This window comes from Carica papaya, chromosome 8 (assembly GCF_054855325.1).
Source record: "Carica papaya isolate Zhongbai chromosome 8, ASM5485532v1, whole genome shotgun sequence".
Classification (NCBI taxonomy): domain Eukaryota; kingdom Viridiplantae; phylum Streptophyta; class Magnoliopsida; order Brassicales; family Caricaceae; genus Carica; species Carica papaya.
Genome location: NC_142316.1, coordinates 9958200 through 9973480, shown reverse-complemented (window position 1 = coordinate 9973480; position 15281 = coordinate 9958200). Strand labels below are relative to the sequence as shown.

At 45.6% G+C, this 15281-nt stretch overlaps 28 pseudogenes; all 28 read left to right on the top strand.

Moving 5' to 3' along the window:
* The first annotated feature begins 328 nt into the window (after window positions 1-328).
* On the top strand, window positions 329-446 carry LOC148240509 (5S ribosomal RNA; annotated as a pseudogene).
* Window positions 447-650: 204 nt separating this feature from the next.
* On the top strand, window positions 651-769 carry LOC148240508 (5S ribosomal RNA; annotated as a pseudogene).
* Window positions 770-978: 209 nt separating this feature from the next.
* On the top strand, window positions 979-1097 carry LOC148240507 (5S ribosomal RNA; annotated as a pseudogene).
* A 561-nt stretch (window positions 1098-1658) lies between these two features.
* On the top strand, window positions 1659-1777 carry LOC148240506 (5S ribosomal RNA; annotated as a pseudogene).
* A 559-nt stretch (window positions 1778-2336) lies between these two features.
* LOC148240505 (5S ribosomal RNA) lies at window positions 2337-2455 on the top strand (annotated as a pseudogene).
* Window positions 2456-2659: 204 nt separating this feature from the next.
* LOC148240504 (5S ribosomal RNA) lies at window positions 2660-2778 on the top strand (annotated as a pseudogene).
* Window positions 2779-2983: 205 nt separating this feature from the next.
* Window positions 2984-3102, top strand: LOC148240503 (5S ribosomal RNA; annotated as a pseudogene).
* Window positions 3103-3308: 206 nt separating this feature from the next.
* Window positions 3309-3427, top strand: LOC148240502 (5S ribosomal RNA; annotated as a pseudogene).
* Window positions 3428-4314: 887 nt separating this feature from the next.
* On the top strand, window positions 4315-4433 carry LOC148240501 (5S ribosomal RNA; annotated as a pseudogene).
* A 559-nt stretch (window positions 4434-4992) lies between these two features.
* Window positions 4993-5111, top strand: LOC148240500 (5S ribosomal RNA; annotated as a pseudogene).
* A 207-nt stretch (window positions 5112-5318) lies between these two features.
* Window positions 5319-5437, top strand: LOC148240499 (5S ribosomal RNA; annotated as a pseudogene).
* Window positions 5438-5997: 560 nt separating this feature from the next.
* On the top strand, window positions 5998-6115 carry LOC148240498 (5S ribosomal RNA; annotated as a pseudogene).
* A 199-nt stretch (window positions 6116-6314) lies between these two features.
* Window positions 6315-6433, top strand: LOC148240497 (5S ribosomal RNA; annotated as a pseudogene).
* A 205-nt stretch (window positions 6434-6638) lies between these two features.
* Window positions 6639-6757, top strand: LOC148240496 (5S ribosomal RNA; annotated as a pseudogene).
* A 559-nt stretch (window positions 6758-7316) lies between these two features.
* LOC148240495 (5S ribosomal RNA) lies at window positions 7317-7435 on the top strand (annotated as a pseudogene).
* Window positions 7436-7995: 560 nt separating this feature from the next.
* On the top strand, window positions 7996-8114 carry LOC148240494 (5S ribosomal RNA; annotated as a pseudogene).
* A 553-nt stretch (window positions 8115-8667) lies between these two features.
* On the top strand, window positions 8668-8786 carry LOC148240493 (5S ribosomal RNA; annotated as a pseudogene).
* Window positions 8787-9345: 559 nt separating this feature from the next.
* On the top strand, window positions 9346-9464 carry LOC148240492 (5S ribosomal RNA; annotated as a pseudogene).
* A 560-nt stretch (window positions 9465-10024) lies between these two features.
* On the top strand, window positions 10025-10143 carry LOC148240491 (5S ribosomal RNA; annotated as a pseudogene).
* A 213-nt stretch (window positions 10144-10356) lies between these two features.
* Window positions 10357-10471, top strand: LOC148240490 (5S ribosomal RNA; annotated as a pseudogene).
* A 203-nt stretch (window positions 10472-10674) lies between these two features.
* On the top strand, window positions 10675-10793 carry LOC148240489 (5S ribosomal RNA; annotated as a pseudogene).
* Window positions 10794-11002: 209 nt separating this feature from the next.
* Window positions 11003-11121, top strand: LOC148240488 (5S ribosomal RNA; annotated as a pseudogene).
* Window positions 11122-11327: 206 nt separating this feature from the next.
* Window positions 11328-11446, top strand: LOC148240487 (5S ribosomal RNA; annotated as a pseudogene).
* A 206-nt stretch (window positions 11447-11652) lies between these two features.
* On the top strand, window positions 11653-11771 carry LOC148240486 (5S ribosomal RNA; annotated as a pseudogene).
* Window positions 11772-12334: 563 nt separating this feature from the next.
* Window positions 12335-12453, top strand: LOC148240485 (5S ribosomal RNA; annotated as a pseudogene).
* Window positions 12454-13009: 556 nt separating this feature from the next.
* Window positions 13010-13128, top strand: LOC148240484 (5S ribosomal RNA; annotated as a pseudogene).
* Window positions 13129-13690: 562 nt separating this feature from the next.
* Window positions 13691-13809, top strand: LOC148240483 (5S ribosomal RNA; annotated as a pseudogene).
* A 205-nt stretch (window positions 13810-14014) lies between these two features.
* LOC148240482 (5S ribosomal RNA) lies at window positions 14015-14133 on the top strand (annotated as a pseudogene).
* Window positions 14134-15281: the final 1148 nt, after the last annotated feature.

Here is a 15281-nt window from a genome sequence, read left to right as displayed (position 1 = left end):
ACGGATTCTATCAGAACTCCGCAGTTAAGGGTGCTTGGGCGAGAAAAGTACTCGGATGGGTGACCTCCTGCGAAATCCTTATATTTCACCCATTTTCTTGGGAGGTCCTCGTGTTGCACCCATCTTTTTGCAGATGATTCTTTCGACGTTACGCGCGACTTGATTTATGGTCCGCAGGTTTATTCACAAATGTGAGTCACGGCGCCGTGGCATTTTACTTGATATTAGAACGAGTACCGGAGGTGCAGTGCGCACGCACAAGGAAACAAATGACGGGATGAGGAAGAAAAGAGAAGGAGTGTATCTATTTTAAGCGCAAAATTAAACAAGTGGCATCATACCAGCGCTAATGCACTGGATCCCATCAGAACCCTGCAGTTAAGTGTGCTTGGGCGAGAGTAGTACTCGGATGGGTGACCTCTTGGGAAGTCCTCGTATCGCAACAATTTTTTTTCAGATGGGTCGTTCGACATCACGCGCGATTGGAACTATGGTCTGCTCATTTATACGCAAATGTTAGTCAAGAATCAGGGGCATTTTAATCGATATTAGAACGATAAGGAGAGGTGCAGTGTGAACGCACAAGGAAACAAGTGATGGGAGTGGGGGAGGGAAGAAGGAGTGCATGTATTTTCAGCACGAAATTAAACAGGTGCGGTCACACCAGCACAAATGCACCGGATCCCATCAGAACTCCACAGTTAAGTGTGCTTTGGCGAAAGTAGTATAATGATGGGTTACCTCCTGGGAAGTTCTCGTGTCGCACCCATTTTCTTTTTTTCAGATGTGCCGTTCGACGTTACGCACGACTTTAACTATGGTCCGCAAATTTATTTGCAAATGTGAGTCACGGCGCCGTGGCATTTTACTTGATATTAGAACGAGAACGAGAGGTGCAGTGCGCACGCACAAGGAAACAAATGACGGGAGGGGGAAGAAAGGAGAAGGAGTTTATGTATTTACAACGGAAAATTAAATAGGTGCGATCATACCAGCACTAATGCACCGGATCCCATTAGAACTCCGCAGTTAAGTGTGCTTGGGCGAGAGTAGTACTCAGATGGGTGACCTCCTGGGAAGTCCTCCTGACGCACTATTTTTTTTTTCAGACGGGTCGTTCGATATTACGCGCGACTGGAACTAGGGTCCACTGGTTTATACGTAAATGTGAGTCAAGAAGTATGGGCATTTTAATCGATATTAGAATGAGAAGGAGAGATACAGAGTGCACGTACAAGGAAACAAATGACGGGAGGGGGGATGGAGGGAGAAAAAGTGTATGTATTTGCAGCGCCGAATGAAACATGAGCAATCATACCAGCACAAATGCAATGGATTCTATCAGAACTCCGCAAGTTAAGGGTGCTTGGGCGAGAGTAGCACTAGGATGGGTGACCTCCTGCGAAGTCCTTATATTTCACCCATTTTCTTTGGAAGTCCTCGTGTTGCACACATTTTTTTCAGATGATTCTTTCGACGATACGCGCGACTTGAATTATGGTCCTCAGGTTTATTCGCAAATGTGAGTCACGGCACCGTAGATTTTTACTTGATATTAGAACGAGCATGGGAGGTGCAGTGCGCACGCACAAAGAAACAAATGACGGGATGGGGAAGAAAGGATAAGGAGTTTATGTATTTGCAGCGCGGAATTAAACGGTTGTGATCATACCAGCACTAATGCACCGGATCCAATCAGAACTCCGCAGTTAAGTGTGCTTGGGCGAGAGTAGTACGCGAATGGGTGACCTCATGGGAAGTCCTCGTGTCGCACCAATTTTTTTTCAGACGGGTCGTTCGACGTTACGCGCGACTGGAACTGGGGTCCGCTTGTTTATACGCAAATGTGAGTCAAGAAGCAGGGGCATTTTAATCGATATTAGAATGAGAAGGAGAGGTGCAATGTGAACGCACAAGGAAACAATTGATGGGAGCGGGAGGGAAGGAGAAGGAGTGTATGTATTTTCAGCACGAAATGAAACAGGTGCGATCATACCAGCACTAATGCAACGGATTCTATCAGAACTCCGTAGGTAAGGGTGCTTGGGCGAGAGTAGTACTAGCATGGGTTACCTCCTGCGAAGTCCTTATATTTCACCCATTTTCTTGTGAAGTCCTCGTGTTGCACCCATTTTTTTGCAGATGATTCTTTCGACGTTACGCGCGACTTGAATTATGGTCCTCAGGTTTATTCGCAAATGTGAGTCACGGCGCTGTAGCATTTTACTTGATATTAGAACGAGAACGGGAGGTGCAGTGCGCACGCACAAGGAAACAAATGACGGGAGGGGGAAGAAAGGGGAATGAGTTTATGTATTTGCAGCGCGAAATCAAACAGGCGCGATCATACTAGCACTAATTCACCGGATCTCATCAGAACTCCGCAGTGAAGTGTGCTTGGGCGAGATTAGTACTCGGATGGGTGACCTCCTGGGAAGTCCTCGTGTCGCACCAATTTTTTTTCAGACGGGTCGTTCGACGTTACGCGCGACTGGAACAATAATCCGCTGGTTTATACGCAAATGTGAGTCAAGAATCTGGGGCATTTTAATCGATATTAGAACGAGAAGGAGAGGTGCAGTGTGAATGCACAAGGAAACAAATGATAGGAGGGGGGGAGGGAAGAAGGAGTGTATGTATTTTCAGCACAAAATTAAACAGGTGCGGTCACACCAGCACAAATGCAACCGATCCCATCATAACTCCGCAGTTAAGTGTGCTTGGGCAAGAGTAGTACTCGGATGGGTGACCACTTGGGTAGTTCTCGTGTTGCACCCATTTTTTTGCAGATGATTCTTTCGACGTTACGCGCGACTTGAATTTTGGTCCTCAGGTTTATTCGCAAATGTGAGTCACGGCGTCGTAACATTTTACTTGATATTAAAATTAGCACGGGAGGTACAGTGCGCACGCACAAGGAAACAAATGACGGGAGGGGGAAGAAAGGAGAAGGAGTTTATGTATTTGCAGCGCGAAATTAAACGGGTGCGATCATACCAACACTAATGCAACGGATCCCATCATAACTCTGTAGTTAAGTGTGCTTGGGCGAGAGTAGTACTCAGATGGGTGACCTCCTGGGAAATTCTCATGTCGCACAAATTTTTTTTCAGACGGGTCGTTCGACGTTACGCGCAACTGGAACTATGGTCCACTTGTTTATACGCAAATGTGAGTCAAGAAGCAGGGGCATATTAATCGATATTAAAACGAGAAAAAGAGGTGCAGTGTGAACGCACAAGGAAACAAATGATGGGAGGGGGGAGGGAAGGAGAAAGAGTGTATGTATTTTCAGCACGAATTCAAACAGGTGCTATAACACCAGCACAAATATACCGGATCCCATCAGAACTCCGCAGTTAAGTGTGCTTTGGCGAAAGTAGTACAAGGATGGGTTACCTCCTGGGAAGTTCTCGTGTTGCACCCATTTTTTTTTTCAGATGTACCATTCGACGTTACGCGCGACTTTAATTATAGTCCGCAGATTTATTCAAAAAAATGAGTCACTGCGCCGTGGCATTTTACTTGATATTTATACGAGAACGAGAGGTGCAGTGCACACGCACAAGGAAACAAATGACGGGAAAGGGAAGAAAGGAGAAGGACTGTACGTATTTGCAGCGCGAAATTAAATAGGTTCCATCATACCAGCACTAATGCACCGTATCCCATCAGAACTTAGCAGTTAAGTGTGCTTGGGCAGGAGTAGTACTCGGATTGGTGACCTCCTGGGAAGTCCTCGTGTTGCACCCATTTTTTCTCGGATGGATCGTTCGACGTTACGCGCGAATGCAATTATAAACCGCTGGTTCATTCGCAAAGGTGAGTCACGATGCCAGGGCATTTTACTTGATATTAGAACAAGAAGGAGAGATGCAGAGTGCACGAACAAGGAAACAAATGACGGGAGAGGGGATGGAGGGAGAAAGAGTGTATGTATTTGCAGCGTAGAATGAAACATGAGCGATCATACCAGCACCAATGCAACGGATTCTATCAGAACTCCGCAAGTTAAGGGTGCTTGGGCGAGAGTAGCACTAGGATGGGTTACCTCATGCGAAGTCCTTATATTTCACCTATTATCTTAGGAAGTCCTCGTGCTGCACCCATTTTTTTACAGATGATTCTTTCGACGTTACGCGCGACTTGAATTATGGTCCTCAGGTTTATTCGCTAATGTGAGTCACGGCACCGTAGCATTTTACTTGATATTAGAACGAGCACGGGAGGTGCAGTGCGCACGCACAAGGAAACAAATGACGGGAGGGGGAAGAAAGGAGAGGGAGTTTATGTATTTGCAGCGCGGAATTAAACGGGTGCGATCATACCAGCACTAATGCACCGGATCCCATCAGAACTCCGCAGTTAAGTGCGCTTGGGTGAGAGTAGTACTCGGATGGGTGACCTCCTAGGAAGTCCTCGTGTCGCACCAATTTTTTTTCAAATGGGTCGTTCGACGTTACGCGCGACTGGAACTAGGGTCCGCTAGTTTATACGCAAATGTGAGTCAAGAAGCAGGGGCATTTTAATCGATATTAGAACGAGAATGAGAGGTGCAGTGTGAATGCACAAGAAAACAATTGATGGGAGGGGGAGGGAAATATAAGGAGTGTATGTATTTTCAGCACGAAATGAAACAGGTGCGATCATACAAGCACTAATGCAACGGATTCTATCAGAACTCCGTAGGTTAGGGTGCTTGGGCGAGAGTAGTACTAGCATGGGTTACCTCCTGCGAAGTCTTTATATTTCAACCATTTTCTTGTGAAGTCCTCGTGTTGCAACCATTTTTTTGCAGATGATTCTTTCGACGTTACGTGCGACTTGAATTATGGTCTTCAGGTTTATTCGCAAATGTGAGTCACGGCGCTGTAGCATTTTACTTGATATTAGAACGAGAACGGGAGGTGCAGTGCGCACGCACAAGGAAACAAATGACGGGAGGGGGAAGAAAGGGGAATGAGTTTATGTATTTGCAGCGCAAAATTAAACAGCTGCGATCATACCAGCACTAATGCACTGGATCCCATCAGAACTCCGCATTTAAGTGTGCTTAGGCGAGAGTAGTACTCGGAATGGTGACCTCCTGGGAAGTCCTCGTGTCGCACTAATTTTTTTTTTCAGACGGGTCGTTCGACGTTACGCGCGACTGGAACTAGGGCCCACTGGTTTATACGCAAATGTGAGTCAAGAAACAAGGGCATTTTAATCAATATTAGAACGAAAATGAGAGGTGAAGTGTGAACGCACAAGGAAACAAATGACGGGAGGGGGAAGAAAGGAGAAGAAGTGTATGTATTTGCAGCGCGAAATTAATTAGGTGCAATCATACCAGCACTAAAGCTCTGGGTCCCATCAGAACTCCGCAGTTAAGTGTGCTTGGGCGAGAGTAGTACTCGGATTGGTGACCACTTGGGAAGCCCTCGTGTTGCACCTATTTTTTTTCGAATAGGTTGTTCGACGTTACGCGCAAATGGAATTATGAACCGCTGGTTCATTTGCAAAGGTGAGTCATGGTGCTGGGGCATATTACTTGATATTAGAATAAGAAAGAGAGATGCAGAGTGCACGCACTAGGAAACAAATGACGGAGTGGGGATGGAAGGAGAAAGAGTGTATGTATTTGCAGTGCAGAATGAAACATGAGGGATCATACTAGCACTAATGCAACGGATTCTATCAGAACTCCGCAGTTAAGGGTGCTTGGGCGAGAAAAGTACTCGGATGGGTGACCTCCTGCGAAGTCCTTATATTTCACCCATTTTCTTGGGAGGTCCTCGAGTTGCACCCATCTTTTTGCAGATTATTCTTTCGACGTTACACGCGACTTGATTTATCGTCCGCAAGTTTATTTGCAAATTTGAGTCATGGCGGCGTGGCATTTTACTTGATATTAGAACGAGTACGGGAGGTGCAGTGCGCACGCACAAGTAAACAAATGACGGAAGGAGGAAGAAAAGAGAAGGAGTGTATGTATTTGAAGCGCAAAATTAAACAAGTGGCATCATACCAGCACTAATGCACTGGATCCCATCAGAACTCTGCAGTTAAGTGTGCTTGGGCGAGAGTAGTACTCGGATGGGTGACCTCTTGGGAAGTCCTCGTATCGCAACAATTTTTTTCAGATTGGTCGTTCTACGTTACGCGCGACTGGAACTATGGTCCGCTAGTTTATACGCAAATGTGAGTCAAGAATCAGGGGCATTTTAATCGATATTAGAACGAGAAGGAGAGGTGCAGTGTGAACGCACAAGGAAACAATGATGGGAGGGGGGGAGGGAAGGAGTGTATGTATTTTCAGCCTGAAATTAAACAGGTGCGGTCACACCAGCACAAATGCACCGGATCCCATCAGAACTCTGCAGTTAAGTGTGCTTGGGCGAGAGTAGTACTCGGATGGCTGACCTCTTGGGAAATCCTTATATTTCACCCATTTTTTTGCAGATAATTCTTTCGACAATACGCGCGACTTGAATTATGGTCCTCAGGTTTATTCGCAAATGTGAGTCACGGCACCGTAGCATTTTACTTGATATTAGAACGAGCACGGTAGGTGCAGTTCGCACGCACAAGGAAACAAATGACGGGAGGGGGAAGAAAGGAGAAGGAGTTTATGTATTTGCAGCGCGAAATTAAACGGTTGCGATCATACCAACACTAATGCACCGGATCCCATCAGAACTCTGCAGTTAAGTGTGCTTGGGCGAGAGTAGTACTCGGATGGGTGACCTCCTGCGAAGTCCTCGTGTCGCACCAATTTTTTTTCAGACGAGTCGTTCGACGTTACGCGCGACTGGAACTAGGTTCCGCTAGTTTATACGCAAATGTGAGTCGAGAAGCAGGGGCATTTTAATTGATATTAGAACGAGAAGGAGAGGTGCAGTGTGAACGCACAAGGAAACAATCGATGGGAAGGGAAGGGAAGGAGAAGGAGTGTATGTATTTTCAACACGAAATGAAACAGGTGCGATGATACCAGTACTAATGCAACGGATTCTATCAGAACTCCGTAGGTAAGGATGCTTGGGCGAGAGTAGTACTAGCATGGGTTACCTCCTGCGAAGTCCTTATATTTCACCCATTTTCTTGTGAAGTCCACGTGTTGCACCCATTTTTTTGCAGATGATTCTTTCGACGTTACGCGCGACTTCAATTATGGTCCTCAGGTTTATTCGCAAATGTGAGTCACGTCGCCGTGTCATTGTACTTGATATTAGAACGAGTACGGGAGGTGCAGTGCGCACGCATAAGGAAACAAATGATAGGAGCAGGAAGAAAAGAGAAGGAGTGTATGTATTTCAAGCGCAAAATTAAACTAGTGGCATCATACCAGCACTAATGCACTGGATCCCATCAGAACTCTGCAGTTAAGTGTGCTTGGGCGAGAGTAGTACTCGGATGGGTGACCTCTTGGGAAGTCCTCGTATCGCAATAATTTTTTTTCAGAGGGGTCGTTCGACGTTACGCGCGACTGGAACTAGGTTCCCCTTGTTTATACGCAAATGTGAGTCAAGAAGCAGGGCATTTTAATCGATATTAGAACGAGAAGGAGAGATGCAGAGTGCACGCACAAGGAAACAAATGACGGGAGGGGGGATGGAGGGAGAAAAAGTGTATGTATTTGCAGCGCAGACTGAAACATGAGCAATCATACCAGCACCAATGCAACGGATTCTATCAGAACTCCGCAAGTTAAGGGTGCTTGGGCGAGAGTAGCACTAGGATGGGTGACCTCCTGCGAAGTCCTTAAATTTCACCCATTTTCTTAGGAAGTCCTCGTGTTGCACCCATTTTTTTACAGATGATTCTTTCGACGATACGCGCGACTTAAATTATGGTCCTCAGGTTTATTCGCAAATGTGAGTCACGGCACCGTAGTATTTTAATTGATATTAGAACGAGCACGGGAGGTGCAGTGCGCACGCACAAGGAAACAAATGACGGGAGGGAGAAGAAAGGAGAAGTTGTTTATGTATTTGCAGTGCGGAATTAAACGGGTGCGATCATACCAGCACTAATGCACCGGATCCCGTCAGAAGTTTGCAGTTAAGTGTGCTTTGGCGAGAGTAGTACTCGGATTGGTGACCTCCTGGGAAGTCCTCGTGTCGCACCTATTTTTTTTCAGACAGGTCGTTCGACGTTACACGCGACTGGAACTTGGGTCCGCTGGTTTATACGCAATTGTGAGTCAAGAAGCAGGGGCATTTTAATCGATATTAGAACGAGAAGGAGAGGTGTAGTGTGAACGCACAAGGAAACAATTGATGGGAGGGGGAGGGAAGGAGTGTATGTATTTTCAGCACGAAATGAAACAGGTACGATCATACCAGCACTAATGCAACAGATTCTATCAGAACTCCGTAGGTAAGGGTGCTTGGGCGAGAGTAGTACTAGCATGGGTTACCTCCTGCGAAGTCCTTATATTTCACCCATTTCCTTGTGAAGTCCTCGTGTTGCACCCATATTTTTGCAGATGATTCTTTCGACGTTTCGCGCGACTTGAATTATGGTCCTCAGGTTTATTCGCAAATGTGAATCACGGCGCTGTAGAATTTTACTTGATATTAGAACGAGAATGGGAGGTGCAGTGCGCACGCACAAGGAAACAAATGACGGGAGGGGGAATAAAGGGGAATGAGTTTATGTATTTGCAGCGCAAAATTAAACAGGTGCGATCATACCAGCACTAATGCACCGGATCCCGTCAGAACTCCGCAGTTAAGTGTGCTTTGGCGAGAGTAGTACTCGGATTGGTGACCTCCTGGGAAGTCCTCGTGTCGCACCAATTTTTTTTCAAACGGGTCGTTCGACGTTACGCGTGACTGGAACTAGGGTCTTCTGGTTTATACGCAAATGTGAGTCAAGAAGCAGGGGCATTTTAATCGATATTAGAACGAGAAGGAGAGGTGCAGTGTGAACGCACAAGGAAACAATTGATGGGAGGGGGAGGGAAGGAGAAGGAGTGTATTTATTTTCAGCACGAAATGAAACAGGTACGATCATACCAGCACTAATGCAACGGATTCTATCAGAACTCCGTAGTTAAGGGTGCTTGGGCGAGAGTAGTACTAGCATGGGTTACCTCCTGCGAAGTCCTTATATTTCACCCATTTTCTTGTGAAGTCCTCGTGTTGCACCCATTTTTTTGCAGATGATTCTTTCAACGTTTCGCGCGACTTGAATTATGGTCCTCAGGTTTATTCGCAAATGTGAGTCACGGCGCTGTAGAATTTTACTTGATATTAGAACTAGAACGGGAGATGCAGTGTGCACGCACAAGGAAACAAATGACGGGAGGGGGAAGAAAGGGGAATGAGTTTATGTATTTGCAGTGCAAAATTAAACAGGTGCGATCATACCAGCACTAATGCACCAGATCCCGTCAGAACTCCGCAGTTAAGTGTGCTTTGGCGAGAGTACTACTCGGATTAGTGACCTCCTGGAAAGTCCTCGTGTCGCACCAATTTTTTTTCAGACGGGTCGTTCGACGTTACGCGTGACTGGAACTAGGGTCCGCTCGTTTATACGCAAATGTGAGTCAAGAAGTAGGGGCATTTTAATCGATATTAGAACGAGAAGGAGAGGTGCTGTGTGAACGCACAAGGAAACAATTGATGGGAGGGGGAGGGAAGGAGAAGGAGTGTATGTATTTTGAGGACGAAATGAAACATGGTGCGATCATACCAGCACTAATGCAACGGATTCTATCAGAACTCTGTAGGTAAGGGTGCTTGGGCGAGATTAGTACTAGCATGGGTTACCTCCTGCGAAGTCCTTATATTTCACCCATTTTCCTGTGAAGTCTTCGTGTTGCACCTATTTTTTTGCAGATGATTCTTTTGACGTTACGCGCAACTTGAATTATGGTCCTCAGGTTTATTCACAAATGTGAGTCACGGCGCCGTGGAATTTTAGTTGATATTAGAACAAGAACGGGAGGTGCAGTGCGCACGCACAAGGAAACAAATGACGGGAGGTGGAAGAAAGGGGAATGAGTGTATGTATTTGCAGCGCGAAATTAAACAGGTGCGATCATACCAGCACAAATGCACCGGATCCCATCAGAACTCCGCAGTTAAGTGTGCTTTGACAAAAGTAGTACAATGATGGGTTACCTCGTGGGAAGTTCTCGTGTTGCACCCATTTTCTTTTTTTCAGATGTGCCGTTCGACGTTACGCGCGACTTTAATTTTTGTCCGCAGATTTATTCGCAAATGTGAGTCACGGTGCCGTGGCATTTTACTTGATATTTGAGCGAGAACGAGAGGTGCAGTGCGCACGCACAAGGAAACAAATGACGGGAGGGGGAATAAAGGAGAAGGAGTTTATGTATTTGCAGCGCGAAATTAAACAGGTTCGATCATACCAGCACTAATGCACCGGATCCCATCAGAATTCTGCAGTTAAGTGTGCTTGGGCGAGAGTAGTACTCGGATGGGTGACCTCTTGAGAAGTTCTCGTATCACAAGAATTTTTTTGCAGATGGGTCGTTCGACGTTACACGCGACTGGAACTATGGTCCGCTGGAATATACGCAAATGTGAGTCAAGAATCAGGGGCATTTTAATCGATATTAGAACGAGAAGGAGAGGTGCAGTGTGAACGCACAAGGAAACAAATGATGGGAGGGGGGAGGGAAGAAGGAGTGTATGTATTTTCAGCACGAAATTAAACAGGTGCGGACACACCAGCACAAATGCACCGCATCCCATCAGAACTCCGCAGTTAAGTGTGCTTTGGCGAAAGTAGTACAATGATGGGTTACCTCATGGGAAGTTCTCGTGTTGCACCCATTTTCTTTTTCTCAGATGTGTCGTTCGACGTTACGCGCGACTTTAATTATGGTCCGCAGATTTATTCGCAAATGTGAGTCACGGCGCCGTGGCATTTTACTTGATATTTGAACGAGAACGAGAGGTGCAGTGCGCACGCACAAGGAAACAAATGACGGAAAGGGGAAGAAAGGATAAGGGGTTTATGTATTTGCAGCGCGAAATTAAACAGGTGCGATCATACCAGCACTAATGCACCGGATCCCATCAGAACTCCGCAGTTAAGTGTGCTTGGGCGAGAGTAGTACTCGGATTGGAGACCTCCTGGGAAGTCCTCGTGTCGCACTAATTTTTTTTTCAGACGGGTCGTTCGACGTTACGCGCGACTTTAATTATGGTCCGCAGATTCATTTGCAAATGTGAGTCACAACACCGTGGCATTTTACTTGATATTTGAACGAGAACGAAAGGTGCAGTGCGCACGCTCAAGGAAACAAATGACGGGAGGGGGAAGAAAAGAGAAGGAGTGTATGTATTTCCAGCGCGAAATTAAACAGGTGCGATCCTACCAGCACTAAAGCTCCGGATCCCATCAGAACTCCGCAGTTAAGTGTGCTTGGGCGAGAGTAGTACTCGGATGTGTGACCACCTGGGAAGCTCTCGTGTTGCTCCTATTTTTTTTCGGATGGGTTGTTCGACGTTACGCGCGAATGGAATTATAAAACGCTGGTTCATTTGCAAAGGTGAGTCACGGTGCCGGGGCATATTACTTGATATTAGAACGAGAAAGAGAGATGCAGAATGCACGCACAAGGAAACAAATGATGGGAGGGGGGATGGAAGGAGAAAGAGTTTATGTATTTGCAACGCAAAATTAAACGGGTGCGATCATACCAGTACTAATGCACCGGATCCCATCAGAACTCCGCAATTAATTGTGTTTGTGCGAGAGTAGTACTCGGATGGGTGACCTCCTGGGAAGTCCTCGTGTCGCACTAATTTTTTTTTTCAAACGGGTCGTTCGACGTTAAGCGCGATTGGAACGAGGGTCCACTGGTTTATACGCAAATGTGAGTCAAGAAGCAGGAGCATTTTAATCGATATTAGAACGAGAAGGGGAGATGCAGAGTGCACGCACAAGTAAACAAATGACGGGAGGGGGGATGGAGGGAGAAAAAGTGTATGTATTTGCAGCGCAGAATGAAACATGAGCAATCATACCAGCACCAATGCAACGGATTCTATCAGAACTCCGCAAGTTAAGGGTGCTTGGGCGAGAGTAGCACTAGGATGGGTGACCTCATGCGAAGTCCTTATATTTCACCCTTTTTCTTAGGAAGTCCTCGTGTTGCACCCATTTTTTTGCAGATGATTCTTTCAACGATACGCGCGACTTGAATTATGGTCCTCAGGTTTATTCGCAAATGTGAGTCACGGCACCGTAGCATTTTACTTGATATTAGAACGAGCACGGGAGGTGCAGTGCGCACGCACAAGGAAACAAATGACGGGAAGGGGAAGAAAGGAGAAGGAGTTTATGTATTTGCTGCGCAAAATTAAACTAGTGCGATCATACTAGCACTAATGCACCGGATCCCACCAGAACTCCGTAGTTAAGTGTGCTCGAGCGAGAGTAGTACTCGGATGGGTGACCTCCTAGGAAGTCCTCGTGTCGCACCAATTTCTTTACAGACGGGTCGTTCGACGTTACGCGCGACTGGAACTGGGGTCCGCTCGTTTATACGCAATTGTGAGTCAAGAAGCAGGGGCATTTTAATCGATATTAGAACGAGAAGGAGAGGTGCAGTGCGAACGCACAAGGAAACAATTGATGGGAGGGGGAGGGAAGGAGGAGTGTATGTATTTTCAGCACGAAATGAAACAGGTGCGATCATACCAGCACTAATGCAACGGATTCTATCAGAACTCCGTAGGTAAGGGTGCTTGGGCGAGAGTAGTACAAACATGGGTTACCTCCTGCGAAGTCCTTATATTTCACCCATTTTCTTGTGAAGTCCTCGTGTTGCACCTATTTTTTTGCAGATGATTCTTTCAACGTTACGCGCGACTTGAATTATGGTCCTCAGGTTTTTTCGGAAATGTGAGTCACGGCGCTGTAGAATTTTACTTGATATTAGAACGAGAACGGGAGGTGCAGTGCGCACGCACAAGGAAACAAATGACGGGAGGGGGAAGAAAGGGGAATGAGTTTATGTATTTACAGCGCAAAATTAAACAGTTGCGATCATACCAGCACTAATGCACCAGATCCCATCAGAACTACGCATTTAAGTGTGCTTGGGCGAGAGTAGTACTCGGATGGGTGACCTCCTGGGAAGTCCTTGTGTCGCACTAATTTTTTTTTTCAGACGGGTCGTTCGACGTTACGCGCGACTGGAACTATGATCCACTGGTTTATACGCAAATGTGAGTCAAGAAGCAGGGGCATTTTAATTAATATTAGAACGAGAAAGAGAGATGGAGAGTGCACGCACAAGGAAACAAATGACGGGAGGGGGGATGGAGGGAGAAAAAATGTATGTATTTGAAGCGCAGAATGAAACATGAGCAATCATACCAACACCAATGCAACGGATTCTATCAGAACTCCGCAAGTTAAGGATGCTTGGGCGAGAGTAGCACTAGGATGGGTGACCTCCTACGAAGTCCTTATATTTCACCCATTTTCTTAGGAAGTTCTCGTGTTGCACCCATTTTTTTCAGATGATTCTTTCGACGATACGCGCAACTTGAATTATGGTCCTCAGGTTTATTCGCAAATGTGAGTCACGGCACCGTAGCATTTTACTTGATATTAGAACGAGAACGGGAGGTGCAGTGCGCACGCACAAGGAAAGAAATGACGGGAGGGGGAAGAAAGGGGAATGAGTTTATGTATTTGCAGCGCAAAATTAAAAAGGTGCGATCATACCAGCACTAATGCACCGGATCCCCTCAGAACTTCGCAGTGAAGTGTGCTTGGACGAGATTAGTACTCGGATGGGTGACCTCCTGGGAAGTCCTCGTGTCGCACCAATTTTTTTTCAGACGGGTCGTTCGACGTTACGCGCGTCTGGAACTAGGGTCTGCTGGTTTATACGCAAATGTGAGTCAAGAAGCAGGGGCATTTTAATCGATATTAGAACGAGAATGAGAGGTGAAGTGTGAACGCACAAGGAAACAAATGACGGGAGGGGGAAGAAAGGAGAAGGAGTGTATGTATTTGCAGCGCGAAATTAAACAGGTGCGATCATACCAGCACTAAAGCTCGGCATCCCATCAGAGCTCCGCAGTTAAGTGTGCTTGGGCGAGAGTAGTACTCGGATTGGTGACCACTTGGGAAGCCCTCGTGTTGCACCTATTTTTTTTCGGATGGGTTGTTTGACGTTATGCGCGAATGGAATTATACATACACTCCTTAATCTATATTAAAACGAGAAGGAGATGTGCAGTGTGAACGCACAAGGAAACAAATGATGGGAGGGGGGGAGCGAAGAAGGAATGTATGTATTTTCAGCATGAAATTAAACAGGTGCGGTCATACCAGCACTAATGCATCGGATTCTATCAGAACTCCGTAGGTAAGGGTGCTTGGGCGAGAATAGTACTAGCATGGGTTACCTCCTGCGAAGTCGTTATATTTCACCCATTTTCTTGTGAAGTCCTCGTGTTGCACCCATTTTTTTGAGGTGTCGATGCAACCTGTCATACTAATCGATGTTATAACATCACTTCTCAACATAAATCAACTAGAATTTCATTTCCAACATATGTCTAACATAAATTCGTCAATGACATCACAATAAGTATAGAATCAATAATTATCACTTGCAGTCATTATTCCTTCATTTCAAACAGAGATAAATACCTAATAACCATTGATGCATACGTAGAGCATAAATCTGCAAAATAATTTCAAACTCCTATTAGGATCACTTCCATGGCCTCAGTTATGGACACACACACTCCCACATATATAGCCCATACCATGGCTACCTATATAGAATGGGTATATATATATTTGACAACACATTTATTCCTACTTTCCTATTTTTTTAAAAAAGAAAAACCATCCCCGCTAGTCATTACCCTTTTTTTACTACTATTTTACTGTTTTATTTTTATATTTTCTCTTCTCAGTTTTCCCATTTTCCCCATTTTTCTACAATAACCCATCCATAACATCAATTTTATTTTCTCATCTATAAACCCACACTCAATTGGCTCATAACCTACAGATAGATTAGCAGACAAGGTAATAGTGTTGAGTATCATCGATAACATATTGCATTAAACCTACTGACCTTCTAGTGATCCCCTACAAACCTTACATTACAACTCAATCAGATGTCATTACAGAATCAGAACAGAAGGCAAAATAAATGACCCTTACCGGGCCACTCACATCAATTTTATTAACACATGCAACATGTATCTCATGTGTGACCACAGCAAATATCAACCAACATACAATGCATTTATTTATTAAGCATATCCCAACCGCTAGTC